This window comes from Ixodes scapularis, unplaced genomic scaffold, assembly GCF_016920785.2.
Source record: "Ixodes scapularis isolate PalLabHiFi unplaced genomic scaffold, ASM1692078v2 ptg001639l_1__unscaffolded, whole genome shotgun sequence".
Classification (NCBI taxonomy): Eukaryota; Metazoa; Arthropoda; class Arachnida; order Ixodida; family Ixodidae; genus Ixodes; species Ixodes scapularis.
In genome coordinates this window covers 589,971-611,933 of record NW_024610181.1, presented here as the reverse complement: position 1 = coordinate 611,933, position 21,963 = coordinate 589,971, and the positions used below count along the sequence as shown (strand labels likewise).

General features: G+C 47.4%; 1 pseudogene; it reads right to left on the bottom strand.

Annotated features, from left to right (window-relative positions):
• Positions 1-17,740: 17,740 nt before the first annotated feature.
• On the bottom strand, positions 17,741-21,558 carry LOC115327665 (annotated as a pseudogene).
• Positions 21,559-21,963: the final 405 nt, after the last annotated feature.

The window sequence follows — 21,963 nt, the reverse complement described above, 5'->3', positions numbered from 1 at the left end:
AGGGTGTACGGGCACTTCACCACTACAACTGCATGAGGAGTTGGTTCAATTGTATCCCAGAGATTTCTCTGTCGAGATGGCACGAGCCATGGGCATTCCGGGTGAACAAAGATGCCGCATTGGAAGTTCTGCGCGTCGTGTCCAAGGGCACGCAAGCAACTCCCGTAGCATGACACAGCAACAGGCTCGTACTTGATGCCATGCCTATTGAAAGAAAAGAGGCATGCAAGGGTCAGAAACCAGCTGCTACGAAAGGATCTGAAAAAAGGTTAGAGTATTGGACACAAACACCACAATGAATACACTACATACCGACGGACTTTAATCGTGTTCACTGGTCAGGCACGGTCATTTCACCACTGCCACTTTGTTGGGAGATGCATAGCAACTGTGTTCAAACTGACTTTCGTGAGTTCATTTATAGTTCATTATTACTGAAATATTCAGTTCACTGCTATCAGACATCAAACTTCCTCATCATTATCCAATTCAACTAAAAGAAAAAAAAAACCAAAAAAACCCAGTGATTTTCAAGTTACTTGAAACCCTTAGAGGTTGAGCACTAAGCCGCTTGCAATGATTTCATATTGCGAATAACTTTAAAATTTTCAAGATTTTGCATCATGATTCTTAACTAAAGCAGAAACGTGCCAAGTGTTCGTCAGATACACTAGAAAAAAAACCCCAAAAACTATGCAAACGTGTCTCATCTGGTCAAATTGCTCGATCACAGTGCTTCCACGCAACCTATTGTCTCATGGAAGCAGTTCACGAAATGACAAGTCCTAAAACCCCTCCCATTCTAGATACCGTGACCTCCGTTCGAAATCGGGGTGCCAATTCAAACACCTTTGCCCTAATCTCTAAAATGACAAACTTTATTGAAACTAAAACAAACAAGCATTAAAAGTGGTATGCTGAAATACATGAGCAGAAAAAAGGGAAAAGTGCCCGAAATTTAGGCGCAATACGAAAACGGACAAATACAACACCAATCCGCAGAAAAGTTCAGAAGTCCGTGGCGAGGCTGCTGCCGAATACCTTGAGGAGGTCCTGGAGGTCCTGTGTGAGTGGACTACGAAGTCCCCCCACAGCAGCCCGGAGAGTGCCATCTGTCCAAGTATCTGACGGTAATGCTTATGGTTCCTGTTCAGCCGGTATACACCTGCAGTGCCCTTCGTCATATAAAAGTTCCACACCGTATTGAAACAAACAGTCTCTCTGGGTGTACGGGCACTTCACCACTACAACTGCATGAGGAGTTGGTTCAATTGTATCCCAGAGATTTCTCTGTCGAGATGGCACGAGCCATGGGCATTCCAAGTGAACAAGGATGCCGCAGGGGAAGTTCTGCGCGTCGTGTCCAAGGGCACGCAAGCAACTCCCGTAGCATGACACAGCAACAGGCTCGTACTTGATGCCATGCCTACTGAAAGAAAAGAGGCATGCAAGGGTCAGAAACCAGCTGCTACGAAAGGATTTGAGAAAAGGCTCGAGTATTGGACACAAACACGACAATGAATACACTATGTACCGACGGACTTTAATCGTGTTCACTGGTCGGGCACGGTCATTTCACCACTGCCACTTTGTTGGGAGATGCATAGCAACTGTGTTCAAACTGACTTTCGTGAGTTCATTTATAGTTCATTATTACTGAAATATTCAGCAAGAACCAGCTCCTCCTCGTCATCTCGTACACACAAACTCATGTTTAAAAATAAACCAGCGTACCCCTAGCAGCCCCTAGCGGCACCCTGCATGTGCATTGAAGTGACGGCAAAAGCTCAGGATTTAGTGACGGCAAAAGCTCTACTGGGAAGGCGGTTACTGATCCTTGAGGACCGTAGCCAAAGGCACTGGGGGTACAGCCACAAGCACCTGCCATCGCTCGCTTCCGTCATAACAACGCAGTAATGGCGGTGGTTTCGGTGTCTCATACTTACTTGACTGACTTTCGTAAAGGGTCTATTGTTTCTACATTTGTTAGCAAAGGCACACTCTGTCATCCACGACAGCTTGCATGTTGAAGGTCGGCCAATGCTTTGTGTTGACAAAGTCTCGGTACACCTTCTTCGGAGCTAGGATCGGGATATGGGGGCCGTCGATGGCCCCCCAGATCTGAGGGATGTGGCACCTTGCTTCAAAATTTGCAACCGTTTGTCGTGCCTCCTTGGCATTTGCAGTCAAATGAAGTTCATCATAAACTTAGTTGTCGAGGTCTGACAGAGCAGGTACTGCCGAGACCGCTTATAACGAACTCGGTTATAACGAAGTAGCGGCTACAGCGAAGCGATCCCGATTTCCCATTCCCTTTTGCGCTTCGTTATAACCGAATTTGGTTATAACGAAGTAGCGGATATAGCGAAGTGATTTCCGATCCCCGTTGACTTCGTTGTAACCGGTCTCGACAGTACACATCTCTTGTGTTTACTGAACTGGTTGGCTGCAAATCTGTATTTGCAGCAGCTGGCAAGCTTATACAGAGCTATGGCCACCCTCTTGTCCACTTCCACAGGGGGCCTCACACACTGGAGATGGGGGGACACTTGTGGTGCAATTAGAGCAACCAGCTCTACAAATGAAGCCCTAGACATTCGGAAGTCTTCTTTCCAATCTTCGTCATGGAACTCTGTTTGAACTATCCGTTCCCACCAATCTCCAGACTCCGTCTTTGTGTTGCAGCGACCGAGGCCGAAGTGATGAGCAAGCAGCGGCAGTCTAAGAGCACTTTTAATGTATCAACACGTTTATTTAGACAGCACTAGCGACACACACATTACAAGGTTGACAGACCTCATGCAGAAACTTAAACTGCGACGCAACATATTCCCCTCCTTAAAAAGAACATTAAGTAGGTTAGTGAATGGTTAGTATGTTAGTGCTGTAGGTTTGCTGAGTTGAGTTGAGAAAACATCTTTATTTAATACCATGGATTTCTGCTCTTGCCTTATAGGGTAACTGCAAAGAAAAAAAAAAGCATTTTTTTTTAAACAGCCTAATTGGGACAAGCATGTCACAAAACAAATGTTCCGTGAAAAATTTTTTTTAGCAATATTTACGTCGCAGGACGTAATTTAGTCGAAGTCAGAACCTCTCCACATTTGAAACTCCCACTCTTTTAACCCCCGCAGAAAAGAATTACACCCCACCCCGAACTTCATTTCATCCGTGATGAGAACTTCATGACATCTGTATTCCTCCATGTCTTTTGTTTTCTTCACAATTCCGGCCAAGACAGCAGGATTGAAACCAAAGCCACTTTTGTATCGCCGCACATATACCTTTACGCAGGCTCTGCTTGGGAACACCAGTATGCCCTCTCTTCTGACATGTTCATAAAGCCTTGGGCTGTTCATCCTCATGATGATGCATTTTAGTAGCCAGTCTGGATTTTACTTCATTTCTTTCGTTGACTTACGGCGAGCAACTTGGAAACATTGCGTCACAGCAAGTTTTTGCTTGGGTGGGAGAGTTTTCAAACTGCCGGCAAGGACACTTTCAGCTTTTCACTTTGCTACATAAGTTTTGTAATAGTCTGATCGTAGAGTGAGAGCTTGGCCTTCAGCTGTTGGACAGCTTGTGTTCGGGTTCTTCTTTTCTTTGAGAGGCGTGCTGTTTGATTGTGGCTGCACAGTTTTTTTAAACAACTTTGATTCAAAAAAGCTTTCCTTAAATGCTTGCATGGGATACACGGCTTATTGACCTCACTTGTAACTCCGTGACATCTCAGGCTAGAAATAGTAGTGTCCAAGACAACTGATTTTGCGTTTTCCAGAAGAAACGGAAACTCGTCGATCATACCTGCACCCACACAAATGCTCATGGCATCGACTTTCCTGAGAAGTAATTCAGGGTCATCATACACCTCCTGCTGTTTGCTGTACGCCTTTGATGAACACTTCTGGTTTTACAGAGCTTGCTGCTTCGGAGAACACAACCAACTTCCTTGCAAACAGGACGCTTTTGTCTTGCCCACATTGACGCATGCTGTAGGCGACAGTTAGCGGTGAAACATTCAGCGTGTGTTTCCCCCCACGAACAGGATGGCAAGGTCAGGTTCTCAAACGAGGATGCGCGCAAAGCTTCCTCGATGTCGACAGTTGAAGGGAAACTAACGTCTTCCACACATTTCTTGCTGGGTGGAACTTGGTTTCTGGTTCTCGCGGGCAACTTTCCCTTTGCTACCAGTTGCTTGGACAAGTACGTGGGAAGATTTGGAAACTGCGTTGGCACTGCGCCGGGAAGCAGCAGAGGTCTTGTTCTGTCCAGCTGGAGGAGTTCTCCATTTAAAGTGTGCTCAAACTGCTGTGATATGTACCATTCGTCAATGTAAAGTTCGCGCACAGCGTAGTTCTCTTCAAGTTGCTTGTCAGCGCAGGGAATCGCCCGCTGCTGTTGCGCAAACGCACTTTCATCCTTGGGCACACCGAAGAGAGGAAGTTTCTTCTTGCAAGATTTGTAACCTGTCAAACACCCAGGCACAAAACAGTGGCCCTGTTTTCTAGGCATGAATGTACGTGACCAGCACAGGAGCTCATTGAGGAGATACACGAAGCAGAAACTTAGCTCAACTTACGACAACACACCATACAGACGCGTTCAGAGACTGTGGCAACTGCTCCTCGTAGCCTGTGCGATGTGTAAAGGCCCAAACGAACAAGATACTTAAAAAAATGTTGTGGAGACACGTCTCCGACATAAGTAGTGCGGCGATCTGCTTCTGTCAGTTTCTTTTGCCAGGAGGAAAGTTCCTTCCGTCAGATTTCGCCCGTGTTCTCCACGGCCTTTTTGAGCGTGCTCACCACGTGTGTCCGGGCAGCCACTCACAAGCTCTATTGGCTGTCGGTCAATCGATCAAGGCCTCCACCGCTCTTCAGGTCCCGAAAACAGGAAAGGGGAGGGCTGTGTTCTTAATCTTACCCAAATAGATCTGAGCTACTCTGGCGGGTTATCACGTGATAACGCAAACAGTGCAATGCTGGATGCAGGTAGGCTTTTGAGTGCAAAGGTACAAAACCCTTACTCTGTAGCAGAGTGTAAGATAGACAGGTGGGGAAATGGCCCATAGAAGCCTACCGCAGCGCCGTAACCGGATTGTGTGCTCGTCTGCTTGCGGGTACCCCCCCTTTGCGACAGATGGTGCTGCGGCGAGAGGAAAAAAATTGGAATCGGATTTGCATGGAACTTTATGGGAGAGTGCGCAAAATAAACCGAGAGCACGACAGTTTTCCACTTTTAAATCCACAAAAAATCATCTCCGTCAGTTTAGCCGGTCGCCACCGGTCGCCCATTTGGAGTGAAAGTTTGCTGTGCTCCACATAGATGGCGTCACAGAAAGAGAAAACCGAGGGGGACACAATCCGGTCTCTCATTTGGCTCTCGTTTCCCCACCTGTCTATCTTGCACCTTGCTCTGGAGTAAGATAAATTTTGGACCACGTCCCAGGATACGAGGGCCTGGCAGAACAGATGGACAGCATTGGCAGGTGGCGTGCGACGTCAAATCTGACGAGCACCGAGGTCACGGCGGAGGAAGCCAGGAGGAAAATCGTGATGTTGGCTCGGTGGTGTTCAAACAGACATCGGACTGCCAAACGCTTCAACTTCCACGATTTTTGCGGTATTCGTGTCGCCTCACGATTTCTAAACTGTCCTGGTTGGACAGGCCTTAAGCTAGAAAGAGTGCCCCCTGCAGTTTCCGGCTTAGTGGCTTCAATGCTTCTCGTAGGAGCTGCCCAGTGCTCGTCACACCTTTCCTTCCAGCCATTGTACCTGCGTGAATATGTCCAAGTTCCTATGCACTTTGATTTATGCCTTGCGAGTTCTCTGTCTCCCGATTATTGTGTAATGTTATAATTTGCTAAATATTGATTTTAAAAATAAAGCATATGTGTTGATTCACCATAAATTATTTATGTAAATTTTAGCGTGCAGCTCTTAGGAGCCTGTTTCTGGCTTGAGCGGCATTGCCGTTGGCGTCACCGCACGGTGCATTATGGGACTTTTCCTATGGTGACTTCCCACGTGACGACACACAGTGACGTTGTAGAGGACATCACTGTGCGTTGCATTTTGAGCGGAAAACTTTCCGTGCTAAATTTAGCAGAAAAAATTTCCGCTATATTTAGCAGATAACTTTCACCGCTAAATTTAGTGCGAAAAATTCCCCGTTAAATTTAGTGGGGAAATTATCCACTAAATTTAGCGGAGAAAATTTTCCGCTACATTTAGCGAAATCTTTCCCCCTAAATTCAGCGGAAAAAACTCTCCTCTAAATTTAGCTTAAAATTTTCCCCGCTAAACTTAGCAGGAAAATTTTCCCCTGAATGGTAGGAGAGGAGGAGGGGCATAGCCTCTTCTCCATACCTTCCCCTTCTCCTCCTTAAGGGCTGCACTCTAATTCGGCGTTACAGGGGATTGTAAATGCCTCATTTTTACTCTAATTTTTAATTTTGTATTTATATTCCTACCTAGTATTATACATTTATATTTTCCTCATTTAAATTTGCCATTTTATTTTCCAGCCCTCGAGGTGCACGGTGGAGGCGGTATTGGATTTACCATTGGGCGCTGCCATTATCTAATCTGGTCCCATTAAACCATGACCACCATATAGTCAAAACACGGTCCCAAGCCTGTCCGTTCCCCAGCCTTTAACAGCACACTAAACAATTTGGGCGTTCTCTCTTGTTGACTTTTGCCAACCGGAGTTGCGATGCTAGAGTCCTCAGGGTTTCTTGGGCAAGTACTGGATTAGTTTTGAGGTACCACATTTTCCGGTGTATAAGACTCATCGTTGTATAAGACGCACCCCCCACTTTGCGCAAGTTTCTAAGTAAAAATTCGTATATAAGATGCGCCTGTGTATAAGATGCGTCTTTGAGAACACTTGCGAAGTGCCAAATTTGCGGGCAAAAAAACGTGACTTGAGAACTTGAAATTCTTTCTTTTTTTTTTCATTCTCTTGACTTTCTTTTTGTTCTTTTGTTATGGAACTCTAGCTTTGGGAGGTTGACTTGCATTTATGACACATCATTTGCATTGAGCTGTCGTCATAGTTAAAAAAAATACTAATCAGCATCAACAGGAGTTCCTTCAGAGTTTGCCAAAAAGGAAAAAACTATACCTATAAGATGCACCACCAAAAAGTTTGGAAAAAAAGTGTCTTATACATTGGAGAATACGGTAATCGTCTCTGGAAAGCGAGGCAAATACTCTACCCCTCCTTTTGTCTTGCCACAGTACAAACTTCACTCTGCCTATTTACAAGTTCGACACACTTGGCAAAATCTCGAACCTCTGCATGTGGTTTACATACTTTTTTCTTTCGGTAATGAAGTCTTCCATGTCAATGACGAGTCAGTTAACCGGATGGAAACCTGTCTGCAATTAGTCTGGAGCTGCTGATACTAGTTGACTTTCTGGAAAGGGCTGTAAGCTAAAACCTGTACGAAAGGACACTGCAGACGGCCTATAAATTTCTCAACTTACTGGAAAAATGTGGAACCTTAACGTGTTGCCAGGGAAAATTCCCTGTTCTTGACACCTACGAAACAAAACGAATATGGATTCTTTTCCTGCATCCAGTCCTTCCTGTGGAATGACTAGAATGCGTTTGGCAACAATCTTTTCAGACTCAACCCCATAGTTTATTTTTCAAATAAGGGGTTCAAACAATTGTTTCCAAGGAATGGTTCATGGAAGTGGTGATGAGTGCCAACAGCCAGAGTAGTTTGTGGTTTTGTGGATTTTCCCGGGTTGGGAACAGTGAACTGAAGGCTGAACTGAAGATGGGCGGCATTGGCTGATGTAGTGACATCTGTCCCATTATGCTGTTCTTTCTGCCTTCATTGCTTGTGATTTTTTTGTTGCATTCTTTCTTAACAGATGTCTAATATAGGCAGCAATATTAGTCCTCTGTAAAGATGCCTAGCCTGTGGTGATAACATGGATCTATTATTGCTTCTTAGGACCCCTCTGCATTGCACCTTTTATCTCATTTACTTTGACATTATTGGGGCTCTGATTTAGTTATTCCAGCTGGCTGTCAAAGTAAAGCAGGCAACTGCTTCTTTTTTTGGTAGCTGGGCATAGAATTTTCAACATTTTGCATCATTAATGTGCACCTCCTTGGGCGTGAGCGACGAAGGGGGCCGTCTCACGCTGAATGCAAACAAATTGCGAGTTGCTCATCATTTGTGACTATCGTAAAATCCCAAGAGATGCCCCACCCCCGAAAGATAGCCCACCCCTATTTTTGGCTTGATTTGCTATATTGTTTTAAACACTGAAAACTTGCCCACTCTTAGTAATAGTAGCGTTGGGATCAATGATGGCCTTGACGTAAATGTGGCTGGTTCGCTATGGTGGGATATAAGCGAACATTGCTGACTTGGAAGTACAGTCATCTTTGCTTCATTGCCCCCTGCCGGCATAACAAGCTTGGAAGTGGAAAAACCTAAAAATAGCAATTTTTTAAAAACTTTTCTTGATTGTACACTGAAAGTTAGCCCACTCCACATTCTCAGCCAATTTGCTCTTAATGTTAGGTGGGCTCTCTCTTGTGATTTTACGGTATACATTATGCTCTTCAGACCGGTGTGTTTACGGCGTCCTCGGAAGGGGTCTCCCAATTACCACCCGATGACGTCGCAGATGTATGATGCTGTTGCCTGCCTTAACCCTGACAGTAGCACATCAGCAAAGGTGGATGCAGCAGACGCCTGTACTGCTGCAGGTCATTCTCCATATTAGCAGTCCACAGAAGTTTTGGCAGTGCCGTGACGACAGCAACTCTAGCATTCGCTCGTGTTTTTGCCGGAACTTCCACGACCAACTGCCGGGATTGCGACATCCGACAGCATGAACCAATGGCTCCCGTGACCTCGTTTGTAGCCTCTTTTGCGTTGCTGCAGTCTACAAAGCCTCTTCGATAGACGTCGTTTCGCACATCGTACGACGCCCAGTGCACCTTTACCCGAAGTTTTTGCCTTGTGTGGTCCGTGACGAGGCGGGGATTATCTTGCTTTCAATGATGAGCTGTCCAGCGTAAGGCAGCTTCTTTTTCGCCTCGTTCGTCTGCATGTCGAGACATCTGGTACACCCCCATGCCAGCACTGTTCAGAAGCCTTAAAGTCTGCAGATTCGTCCAGCGTTGTTGCAGTGCAGTACGACTTGACACTTCTTTGTGGCACCGAAAGCCAGAGGGGGCAAAACCGTCTGATAATACTTTGGAACGGTCTTTGCCGAGTCATTGCAGCCAGTGTTGGTCGTCGTCGCGGCTCGCGTGGAGCAAGCCTTTCGCATCCATTCTCATTGCCTGCCGGAAACAGAATGACTGGGCTACTTAGGCAGATGAATTGATCCAGCACATTCTTTTTTATGACTTTGAAGTAAATGGTCTAGTTACTTGAGCTAGAGGCCATTGTTTGGATGCTCGTGACATTGTGCCGGTTGACAATAACACCTTAACTTGTTGCTCTGCCAAACCATGAAAAAGCTCTAATGGACGCAACGGAAAGCCCTGGCAGGACGAAGTAGCTGTGCATGCAATGCTATGCAAATAAGCAGATGCTTGCGCATCCTTGCTTTAGCGCTTTCGATAGGTGAAACGTAAATAGTATATCATGCTCGCAGGAGGGCAGTCTGTTTTGAGTAGTGTCCAAGGAACCCTGCAAGTCTCGTGAATTACTTTGCACCAAGTTTGAGGTCCAGTTTTAAATGACAGTCTTGGTTCTTTAATGGTATTGCCTGATGAAGGATACCTGCACACAAAAGTCCCAAGTCTCCAGTTCACTTATTCTTTACTTTCTAATGCACACCACGCAAGAAATAAGTTTAACTGCTGTTATCCTTGGGAGATTCATGGCTTTAGGGGAGTGGAAAGGTTGACCTTGCACTTCTTTCGTGAAAAGAACTCCCTTAGAGCCTGAATCTGCCCTGTCGATAGGCACATTTATGTTACTAACCCATGAAAGTGCAAGCTTTCTTGTGTGCTGAGTTTACTGCCTAGCAGGCTCCACACACAGTGTCAACTTCGAATGTACCATGTTTACTCGCGTAATTGACACACTTCTTTTCCCGAAAACTGAGGCTATTTTTGGGGGTTGCGACAATTACGGTTATCTCTATTACTCTCGTAATTAAGATACTTCTTTTCCCAGAAACTACCGTATTTTCGCAATTCTAAGCACCCCCCGATTTTAAGCATCCCCCCCCCCCCCACTTTCAAACATAAACACCTGAAAAAACGTTTGCATACGAATGTAAGCACCCCCCTCCCAACAAGAAATTTGAGATCGGAGACGCCGTTATCGCCGAGCGCCGGAGTCGCAAACGGCCGCTGGCACTTGGTTTTTAACGTCAGTTAATAGATGGCAGCACATACCGCCATTTTCCACTTTCGCATCCATGCAGGTTGCGAAAGAGGGTGCGTTGCCGTACCCTCTTGAAGATGTTTTGTCTGTTTTGTCTCCTTGCGCTTGTTGCAGTCAGTTGTTTAATCTGTTAAAGGGGCCCTGCAATCATATTTAAGCGTCTACCTTTTTTGCGGTTTCCACGTCTCTTGGGGTTCGGGCAAGCCAGCGGGCAGGGAGAGAGTAACTAAATATCAGTGCATCATATTTTAACCGGACGACGTGGAAACCTCCTCCGCCGACGAGGGCGACCCGCAGTACCGAAAGCGCGCAAAATGTGACGTCTTTGGTCCTGGGCTTACTACTGGTCAGAGCCGCTAAAAGCTTCTTTTTAGTCGAAATACAAAATATAAGTGGCGCGAACCGTTTCAATTATTTATAAAAGTAGTTTTTGTTCAGTATTTTAGATCAGAAAAGAAACGAATGCAGTTTATAAAGTGCGGAAACAAGAAATGACCCTTTGACATACCCGCCACCAAGCGGTGGAAAAGGCGGCGCATACTAGAAAGGAGTAGTGGGATCAGGCGTCGACACGGAGAGGTCCCGGATTTACGCGGCGGCGCTGCGGTCATTTACGGCGAGTAGCTTTGTCTTGCGTTTTGACCATTTCGCGGTACGGCAGCGTGAAGTGACTCCCATTCTGAACTGATCCTTTACCCCGTGTTTGCTGTCGTTTGTGGCCAATGAAGTGTCATGCCGAATTAGTGTTTAATTGCGCAGCAAATGCAATGAGAGCCGCTCTGGCTGCCCGCTGTGTACAGCCTATCGCGAATACGCTTTAGTGGCGCCCTCTCGCGCCGTCAACACGGAGTGCGGCAGCCGTGAGCGCTCGCTCAGCTCACTATCCCTCCTCTAGTTCACGGCCGCTCGAGCAACCAAGGACGTCATGAGGGAGGTTATTTTTTGCTTGTTTTTGTAATTTTAATTTGCCTATAACTTTTAAAATAAGGCGAAATTCGAGAAGAAAAAGTTAGATTATGTTACTACGGTCAGTGCGCTCAGGGTTGGTGCATATTAAAAACCAATAAAAAAGTGCTTGCAGGGCCCCTTTAAGCCTATTCATCCGCATTAGCCTCGTAGTGGTATTCTGTTCACTGTGCGCACGTGGTTTGCAAAAGTCGTCCGTCATGGGTGCGAAGAGAACTTCAAACACGATGAAGTTCAAGAGAACAGTTATTTCTTACGCGGAGGACAACGGAAATCACGGTGCTGCTGAACAGTTCGGAGTGCGGCGTTATGTGCAAGCCGAGGCTGTTTGGAGTGGATGATGAAGAGGAACGGTTTCTCTTTGAGATGCCGCACCGCTACCTGCCAGAAGCTACCGCTGGACTTTGAGGACAAACTTGTCAACTTCCAACATTATGTAATGAAGCTGCGTCGTGAATCTCGCTACGGACTCTGGCAGATCCGTAATGCCGATGAGACCCCTGTGTACATTCACATGCCGACCCTACTGAAAAAAAACATTTGAAATTCAAACGGGTGGCAAACTGGCTGACCCGTCCGAATCAAACGGGTGACAAACCTGTCGATCCGTTTGGATCAAACGTGATTATGGGATAGGGGTACCCGTTTGAAATGGTACCTGTTTGAAGCGGTACCCGTTTGATACGGATGCCCGTTTGATACAGGTGCCCGTTTGATACAGGTGCCCGCTTGATACGGGTGCCCGTTCGACCTGGCACGTACGTGACCACACGTTTGAACGTGCCATTCGAATTGGCAAATTATGCGCTAGCCCTAAATGGGTATCGTCTGGGAGGCTGGTTATCTTAAACTTATTTAAGACGTCCCGAAACTCGTAAACCTATTTATAACATGGATGAAACACGTAGAACAAGTGTGCTCGCGTAGGTGTTTGCAAATGGACAGAAAAACAGACACAAAAGATTGTTTTCAATTCTCCTCAAATTTTATTACCTCTTCTGTAGACAAGTACAAACGGTAAAATGTGAGAGGCACTCTAAGCTTTTACATACAACTGAGAAGATTGCAAAGCAAACAACAACCGAGGTAATTCTAGACTTTAAAGGCAGACTTTCGGGGAAATTATTCTCCCGGCTGCCGCGAGAATAGACGCTGCATAATTCTATAGATAATCTGGAAGAGTATGCATAGAAGAACGGTCAATCGTTGCCAACAAGTAGGTTGCAGTGCACTTACCATAATAATAGCGGGCTTGAAAGATGTACTCCGTGATATTTGTCGACACGGTCAAAGCAGGACAACCGCACAAACACAAACGGGAGAGAACGGCTCCTTTGAAGTTTCAACACGATGCGGTGCGCAAGTTGTCATTTGACGAACCCAACCAAACCACAAGAATTCCTGACTTTTTTGAAGAACCGCTTGTTGCCGATATACGTGTAGGAGTTTTCGAACACTGATAGCTTTGGTGTACATTCAATACGTTGTCGAGAAACATCCTAATAAGACCGCAGGGTTAGGCGACAGATCGAAGCAGGTAGGACACACGAAGTTCGAACTGCAGCTGACAACAGGCAGACAAAGAAAAAAGCGGCTGCAAGGCGCGCCCTTCCGGATCTCGATGCTTATCAGCGTGTAGCTCGCGCGATGCTGCGGGTCACGTGACAGTGGTGTTAAGAGAGGAAGGAGGGGGCGCGTTGAAGGTGCACGACACCGGGACAGCCCCGTACCCTTTCCCCAGGCATTTCAGTGAGACATGTTTTTGTAGCCTCGGAAATCAGGCGCGCGCGCTGGAAATGGCGGCGGCCAGAAGCTCGGCTTGCGCCCGAGCGAAGAAAGTACTCAGCGCGAGCTGTTAGTTTGACTGCTGCAACGGCGGGCGTTCTCTCGCAATGCTCAATGTTCTTGCAGCCACGTGTTCGTGTGCTACCTTCGCTGCGTCTTGAATTGAAGTGAAACGGAGTCTAGAAGTACATTCTTTCACACGTTTGCATCTTCTGGGAGAGAAATTCGAGCTGAATAAATAAATTGAGGAAACAAAGATGGACAAAGTTTTAAAGTTCTGCCAAAAATATAGGCTCACCAACATTGCGCGTCTACGTAAAAAAAAAAAAAGTTAGTTTTAGTTACAGTACGAACATCAGCGCAATTAAAATATAAATATAATTACTTGCATAACGCGGGAGATCTGAAATCGATGAACCAGCTCTTTCAGCCTTCCGGAAACATTTACTGCCACGGCTGGAACAGGCGTGCCCATGCCGCCGATCTGTACGTTCAAAATCAAAGGGGCTCTGGGGAGAGCCGTTTGATTAAGCCGGTACAGTTTGCCGGTCATCGGTCACCCGTCTGTGCAGCATGGTCACCGGTTTGAGCTAACGTGCGACTACTTTGCCCAAACGAGTCGCCCATTTGCCCAGACGAGCGACCTGTTTGCCAAAGGAGTGACCTGTTTGTCCAAATTGGTGAACGTTACGGCTCATACGGGGGACCCCTTTGAGCCAAACGGGTGACCCTTTTGACAAACTGGTGACCGGCATTGCTAAGCTGTTACCCGTATGAACCCGTTTATTTTCATACAGGCGCCAAATGTTTTTTTTTTTCAGTAGGGAAGGACGTGCACCGTAAACGAAGTAGGCGCCTGAGAAGTAAAAGTGCGTACGACTGGCTATGAGAAGCAAAGGGTGACCTTAATGCTGTGCATCACAGCCGACGGTCAAAAACTTGCGCCGTACATAATCCTCAAAAAACTAGTCGCAAGAGCGACCAGTCTTTTGTCGACCGTGGTGCAAACTGATGGCAAGCGGGCTACTCTCCAGTCTTTACTTTATTTATTTCCTTTAGAACATTTATTCCTTCCTTTTGATTCTAATAAATTCATATTTTTTCTGCAAATTTTATATTTTCGGGGCATGTTCCGAATCTAAGCACTCCCCCCCCCCCCCCCCCCTCTTCGAACATCTCTGGTTTGAAAAAAAGGGGGTGCTTAGAATCTAGTAAATACGGTATGTATGTGGCACCGGTAGGTAGTACCGCGATTATTGCATAAACACTACGACAGGTTAAAGGTGGAAAAACTATAACAGTTTGATTTTTATTAACCAATGTGTGTATTGTTAGTCTGTTACTCTGAATCCGTACAGGAGCCACAGCAACACCCTCAAGAAACTAAAGGCCGGTTCAGACACTTGCGTTTGACTGCGTTCCAGTGCGGAACGGCATGCTTGCGGCCGACTGCAGAAGCGGGTCGCCTAGCAACCGACGACGCTTGGCGTTCCGCAACGCACCGCAACAGAGTTGGGCCAGGCTGAACTTTCCAGTGCGGAGGAGCATGCGGTCGGTTGCGGTGGACCAATCGCAATTCGCGAAAAAAAGAACGCCGAAGCGCTTGCGCGGCGCTGGCAACTACATCCGGTTCGTCCCGTTTTTCTGGTCGGGGACGTCTGCTTCTTCGTCTGCTTCTGAAGTTTCTTCTACGTACTCACCTCTGCCTCGTCATACGGAAGTATTGAAAGAATCCTGGCCGTTGTCCAGGCGCATGTCGCGCACCAGATGGTGGTACTCCCCGAAAGTTTCGCGGGACCGCAGGAGTGAGCGCACCCACTCGCGGTCGGGGTGGCGTCGCCGCTGGAGCAAAATCATCGCGGTGGTAGCCCGCACAACCAGGGGCCCGTTCGCCTCACTGCCCGCCTGTGCAATGTATCCCCGCACGCCGTCTAGGAAGAGATTCCTCAGGTTTTCTGTTTCTTCCAGTCTCGACAACCCCGACGAACACGGAGAAGTCGCGGCCATACCGACGCTACCGTCGGACGCCGCCATGTTCGTTGTGATCATAGTTGCTAGAATTCATTCGCTGCAAGTCGCGGAAGTTGCGGTTTCGACTGGTGCGCCGCAAGAGCCGATAGCAAGCTCCTATTGGTTCTTGACTGCGGCGGACGGCGCTTCCACGCAACTGTGTGTACAAGCCATCCGCAAACGCACTCCGCATCATTCCGCAGTCGCGCTTCCGTAACCGAACGCACCGCAGTCGAACGCAAGTGTCTGAACTGGCCTTAAGGCCCGCTCACTTCCTGCATGATGTCACGCACCCCGATCCACTTTCAGTTCCGTTGCCATATCAATCATGCCCGGTTCTGCTGTTGGGTTCGATGTGCTATCTGCCACTGTGATCATTGTTCGTCTGTAACGAGAAATGCAATGGTGCTCCAACTTAATCTAGTATATGTCCATGAACTTCATTCTTCAGAGCTCAAGTCTCGGCGCGATATCGGCGAAAAAAGAACAGAAAGGTGAAACGAAGCAGTTACGCTGGCTATGGCTAAGCCTCATTACGCCTCTCCGGTGGGTGTTTGGTTTTCTCGCTTCCATTCCACAACGTTCTCCCCGAAAGAAGTGAACAGGGAAGGAGCAAGAAATATATCCGGTGCATGTGTGTGCGCATGTGCTTTCAAAGGAAGTGACGTCAACAACGCTCTTTGGATGTCGATTGGTGGAGTCGATGACGGTATCTGCAGAAGAAAACAAAGAAAAGTGAGCGGAAATCGGTAAACCGGAAGCTCCACCATTAATGGACGTGACGTCAAAATGACATATGAATACTTTACTATTACGTCGCTTCGAAAGAACGATGCAATATGGGGTGCAATGCGTCCGCGCCGTGCCGTCGAACTATGGACTGCACCCCGGTAATTGAGTTGTTGTATTCGGCGGACAAGTGCAACCGGAGCCATCGGAATGCTTTTGAACTCCCGGAGCACGTATCTCGGAAGCAATACCGCCTAGCGAAGACTTTAGTGCGGTGGCTATGTGATGAACTACGCGGGGAGTCGGGGCTGCAGAGACTGCGTCCGTCAAGTACTGTCATGACTGTGGAGGACCAATTGCTGTGCGCCCTTCGGCTTTACGCTACAGGGAGCTTCCAAGGCATCGTGGCGAGCGACGAGGTCACAGCACGGGATCAAGGCATGGTCAGCATCGCCTTGCGGGCCGTGTTTGTCGCTATTGTGCGCCATCTGGGTATGGCGCACAATGGGCCTTGTGTCCCAGTTCGAGACCTGCCAAAGCCGTGCTGTCGTAGGGCCCTCTGCAGGCTGCTCTGGCAGTTCCTTACGCCAGCTGCAGCGGCACCACCAAAAAAGTCTGTCGTCGATCTAGCCTCTCTGGCAGTCCTGCTGTCCAGGGAGGCCAGCGACGACAGGGAGCCCCTCATCGTCATCGTCGCCACCAAGCCGGCAGTTCTGCAAGGACTGAGGTGCTGTGACATCCAAGGCCCTCGTCAGCACCCTTGTTGCCAAGGGAGCTCCCTGTAGAAGTGCGTAAGACTCTTTCCGGTCCCCAGGCACGACGGTTCGTGAACTGCGCAGTTTCTTGAGCTCCTGCTCCTTACAGTTTTTAGCACATCCATTGTGCCACCTTCGGAGAAGCATGGTGCTGCTTCGGATATATGTAATTGGGGATTTTAAGTGTAATGGTGGTTCCGAGGGCGTACCTCTCCATAGGTTAACCTTTTATTTTACAACAGAAATGAGGTAATGAGTATTGTGTGTCCATGACCGTGGTTGGTTAGTTGAGTTCATATGGCAAACACAGACAGGCCGCCTCTTTCCCCGCAGCAAACTCTGTTATTTTATGTCATGTATTTCCTCATGTGTTATTGGATATTGGATTGTGTAACAGGTATGACGAAGTAACCTGGGATCAAATCATTTTGCCTCTCTTTCACATCTCATTTTCCCCTCTGCTGCATTCCGTTCTTCCTTTCCAGGTGTGCCACATTTTTATGTATTCTTTGTGATTATAGAATTTTGATATATTTTTGTTGTTTACAAAGAGGGTACACATGAGTGGATTGTGACAGAGATATTCTTTTAGCTATAAAAATCTTTGCAAACATTGCAAATGTTTTCCTTGCACAAAATGCTACTACACATTGCAGTACAAAACTGTATGTGCAATTGAAAACAAACTTCTGTTTTTTATGTGAGAGTTCGATGAAAGATGTTATTGTGGCGTCAGCGGGGTCAAGGACTTCCTTCTTGAAAATCCTTGCCAAAAGGGACCTCAGGATACCATCCAGTGCAGTTGACAGGAAAGGAGTCATTGGCTTATTGGTCTGGAATTGCGCCAGGAATGGCTCCATTTCCCCAGCAATCGACAATACGAAGGCTAGTTTTGCTGACAGCAGCTCCGTCACCCACTGCTTTTTCAACTACTATGTCATAGCTGAGCATGTTGGCCGCTTCTTTGCTTTTGTTGAGCCTTCCACAAACTTAGCTAAGTTAGGAAGGACCACCAGTGCCCTAGAAATCACCTTACTGGTTTCCAGCCATCGCACTGAGCAGAATTTCATTGGGAATTGTTTGCTTCCTGTCATGAGCACATAATCGGCACGACGAGCAGGTACAGACTTGAAAAGGTTGTAACAGCTGCGAAGGAAAGTTACCAAGTCCTAGCGAGTTGCGGTGTGACCTGCTTTGTAAGCACCATTTATAACATGAAGCCCGCAACTTCCAATATCTAGGATCTGGTGACTGTCATCTGATGATCTTAGTTCTTCTTTCAGAGACCTAAGCTACTTCAAATTGACATTGGGCCCATCCATCGAAACTTGCAAAATCTTTGTTTGGCTCATTTCTTGAGTAGCGCTGCGGAGAGCAGAAGCCAGGTCTTCTGCACATGAGTGCCCCAGGAAACACAAAGTTAGGTACCGAGTTTTCACACAGCCATCCCAGTACCTGACTAGTACGTCCATCTGTTGCTTTTGGGCGACCTTGTTCAAGCACTGGTCAAACGCAACAACCGCGTACGGCACACTGCTGAGGCTTGAGAGCAGCTGCCTTCAAAAGTAGGGAGCAATTCCGTGGCAAATGGTGTACCCCACCTTGTCTTTCCCTAGCTGCATTTTTGAAGCAACTTCACACCCCGGGAACATCAACGGGAAAAGCGCGGCAGATGCCACTGTAGAGCGAAATGATCCATGAGTCATTATCGAGTTCATGCACCAAATGATCTCTGCCCTTGTCACGTTCGTCTTAAAAAGAGAACCACCCACCGACACGTTCGGAGGTGGCGCGGTAGCTGCTTGTTTCACGGAAGCACACGCGGCGTCGCTAGTAGTAGCGGCCGAAACGTTCGCTGGTCTTGTGAAGAACGACGGGAGACATGCTTGGGTTGAGTTTGGAAGCAACTTCATAGCACCAAGGTGCTTCTTGCTCGAAGCGTGGCTCGAAACCGCCGTCTTCCCCATGTTGCTCAAAGAAAAGCTCTTCCGGCAGACTCAACATTGCGTGCTGTGAGGATCACCTTTCACTGGTTGGATCCAACTTATATGTCCAGAAACGTTTGGGTTCGTCCAGTCTGGATTAAATGAGCACCTCTTTGTCGTGGACATTCTCACTCACGAAGTTTTTGGAGCGACCACGGACGCACAGTCGGACGTCGATATTTCCCCCAACGAAACGCTAGGCCTCTAGCGCTGCGAAAGTGCTAGGCTTGGGTTCAAACGGCTCGGTTGCCCGGGTTCAACGAGCACTCTCATCGCAGACATCGAGAAGCTCCAGTTTCGTAAACATGGCACAAAGCAACAAAAACGGGCGTAAAGAAAGCACGAGCCAGGAAAAAAAAACGTGTCACATGCTCGCAAAACTAAAGCACAAACAGCACGATCAGCCAGATCAACAACGTAGACCATCACCTTGGATGGATGAATAGTAGTGAGTCCACCCTTGGTATCGGGCGAAAGCTAGCGCCGCCTGGTGTACAGGTTCGTAACCTCCCCTTTTTAAATGTCAATCTGTAATTTTCCCTGACTTGGCTCGATTTATGCCAGATTTCCTGATAATTCCATGATTTCTCCCGGTGCGTAAAATATCCCTGACATTTCCCGGTTTTCCCGGTTGCTAGACACCCTGCCATTAAATTAATATATACAAAATAAAAAAAAATCCCCTTGGATGTTAGTAAAAAAAAAGGTAAAGTAATTCACACCCAGTTGTCATCCTCCGGAGGAGGTTGGGCCAGTTGCTCGGCCTGGGGCTGGGGCTGAGGCTGACGCAGAGCGTGGCTGGACAGCAGGAGGATGACCTCTCGCACGAAGACAGCGCTTTCCTGTATGGAGAGGACACACTCCCGGGTGTTCTGTATGATCCAGTCCATGCTCTGCGTCTGCTGCCCCACGTTCTGCGCCAGCTGGTCCAACCGCTCCAGCAGCTGCCCCCTTGCCGAGCGTGATCTGAAACATGATTTGCAGATTTCTCGACTTCCAACATCTCGTACAGGTCACGAAGACTTTGCTGACACCAACTATTGGAAGCTTATGTGTGAAGTAAGCGTGTATTTAATCATGTTACTGTGCTTCAGGGATTTGTCGACATTACCTGTTCCTGGAACCTCTCACCTCTTCTGTCACAGCCTACGTTAGCCTCGAGCAGGCGCAGTTGGTTGGCCACGGCTGAAAAGGCCACCTCGACCCGCCGCTCCTGTTGAGAGACTCGAGGGACTTGATGAGGCCACCTTGGTCGAACCGTGGCTTGCTGTGCTCGAGGCTGTGGCATTTCTGCAGGAAAACATAGTTTAGATCAGTAATAAGTGTGGTCATGTTCATGTTGCTGACGGTTTTAGTTCCCATTAGTCAAGCAAAGCATCTTACGCGTTGAGTTAGAGGCCTCCCGATCTACCTCCTCCTCATCCTCCGCCTCCTCCTCAAACGCCTCCCCTGCATCCTGCGAATCTGGGTGCTCCTCTGCCGGGGCGCCCACAGACTGCACCTACATGGCACATTTATTGTTACGTGTTTGCACTGCATGCACTGTAACATGTGCAATCTCTTATGTTTTTTTTTATAGAGTGAAATGGAACTGTGCTCCAGCTTTAGATTTTACACAGGTTTGCCCCTGTAGTAACCTTTATAGTTTGCTGTAAAAGCAATGCTGCAAATGGATGACTTGCGGTAAACCTATTGTGAGTGCCAGGCAAGTAGCTGCTCCCTGTCGTGTGCGTATTACCCTATAAGAGTTGTACATGTTGCGTACTATTGGGAGAAACAGGTAAGTAGATGATTCATTGCAGCAGCTGAATGTAGCTGGTAGTGCTGTGGCTCACGCTAGGATGTACCACTCCCATTTACATGTCATTTCAATCACCTTTTAACTAGACTAACCAGCTTACTACAGCTCTCAATGTCTCTAGGTCTAAGCAAAGTCGGGGCCGAACCCAGGAAAAATACTTGGCGGTCCAGGATGAATTTTGAAGCTCAGTCTCTCCTCTTCCCCTGGATATGGCCCTAAACCCAGAAATTATTTACATACACGTCCCATAGTTTTTAATAGTTATCACATGTGCAGTCCTTTCAGGGTTAGCCTGTACAGGGACAAGTCCATTTGCCCTCTGTACACCCTAGAGTTGGCGGGATTGTGAAAGGGACCGATAAATAAATGAACCAGTTGTTGCTTATATTTATCGCTTTAAAAAATGGCTATTGTAACCCACCAGTAAAACTATCAACAAATGTTCAGAAAGCTGAACCCACTTTTGGGACCACGTAGGTAACGAGGTGCCAATCCTGCTTTCTTCACTTCTTTCTCAGGTAAGTTCATTGAAATTTTAATGCAATGCTTCCATTTATTTTAAAATACAGATTTAAACGTTCACTTCGTGCACTTACCCCGCCTCCTGGAACTCTGCAGAAATAAGCAGTACATGTAGATTGTTGTGCTGTTCTCTGGTCAAGTACGTACCTCCTCCTCTGGAAAGGGAGGTACACGAAACCCTGGGGGTGCCCAGGGCAGAGTCCACCCACACAGTGGGCAGGATGCGGGAGTATGTCTATGACAGCCGCACCCAAGAAGAGCCTCCCCCCGATTTGCGGCTGTGAATACAAAATATATATCAATAACTCTGTCCCGGCTATTTATCTACTGCCTAGCTTATCTCTCAGCCTCAACGACTGCGCACCGCTTCCGGGCTTTGCTCACCCGGTTGAACCCAACTCTTTTCCATCGCTCTGTGGTGCGCGGCGGCCCGAGGTGGTTCAGGCGGCAGGTCACTTCGGCCCATAACCTTGCCTTGTCATCTCTGGTCATGTTTGGCGTGAGGTTAGAGTCCCCACCAGCCAGGTCTCGATGTTGGAACATAAAATTGTCCAATTCTTCCATTTGGAAGGAATTGGCGGGCTCGCAGGGCTCTCTTTTGCTTGCTTGATCAGACATGACAGACATGATTGAGGCGGTAAATTGTCGTCTGCTACCACTTTTCGAAAAAGACTCGCGTCCGCATCCTGCAATTGCTGCCGGCAGCTTTTACACCACTAACTTCGGTTTCACTTTTCTTTTCATTCCAGCTAAAGAAAAACGTGCTAATTGCATCAGCATTCAAAGTTTTTTTTATTAACGATGCAGTGTAAAATATATTATATGTGACGGTGAGCGTCGCACTTCCTTAGCTACCGTCGGCTCTATGCAAGTACAAGAGTTGTTGGCTTGGTTCGCTTGTTTGGCTTCGTGGTGTTGCGTGGTGTTGCTGAGATACGTTCATTCACACCTACGCCACTTCCTTCTCCCTAGTCGCCGTTCAAGTCCGAAACGTGCAACACAGGGTCCCAGGTTTCGATGCAATTTCTCCAA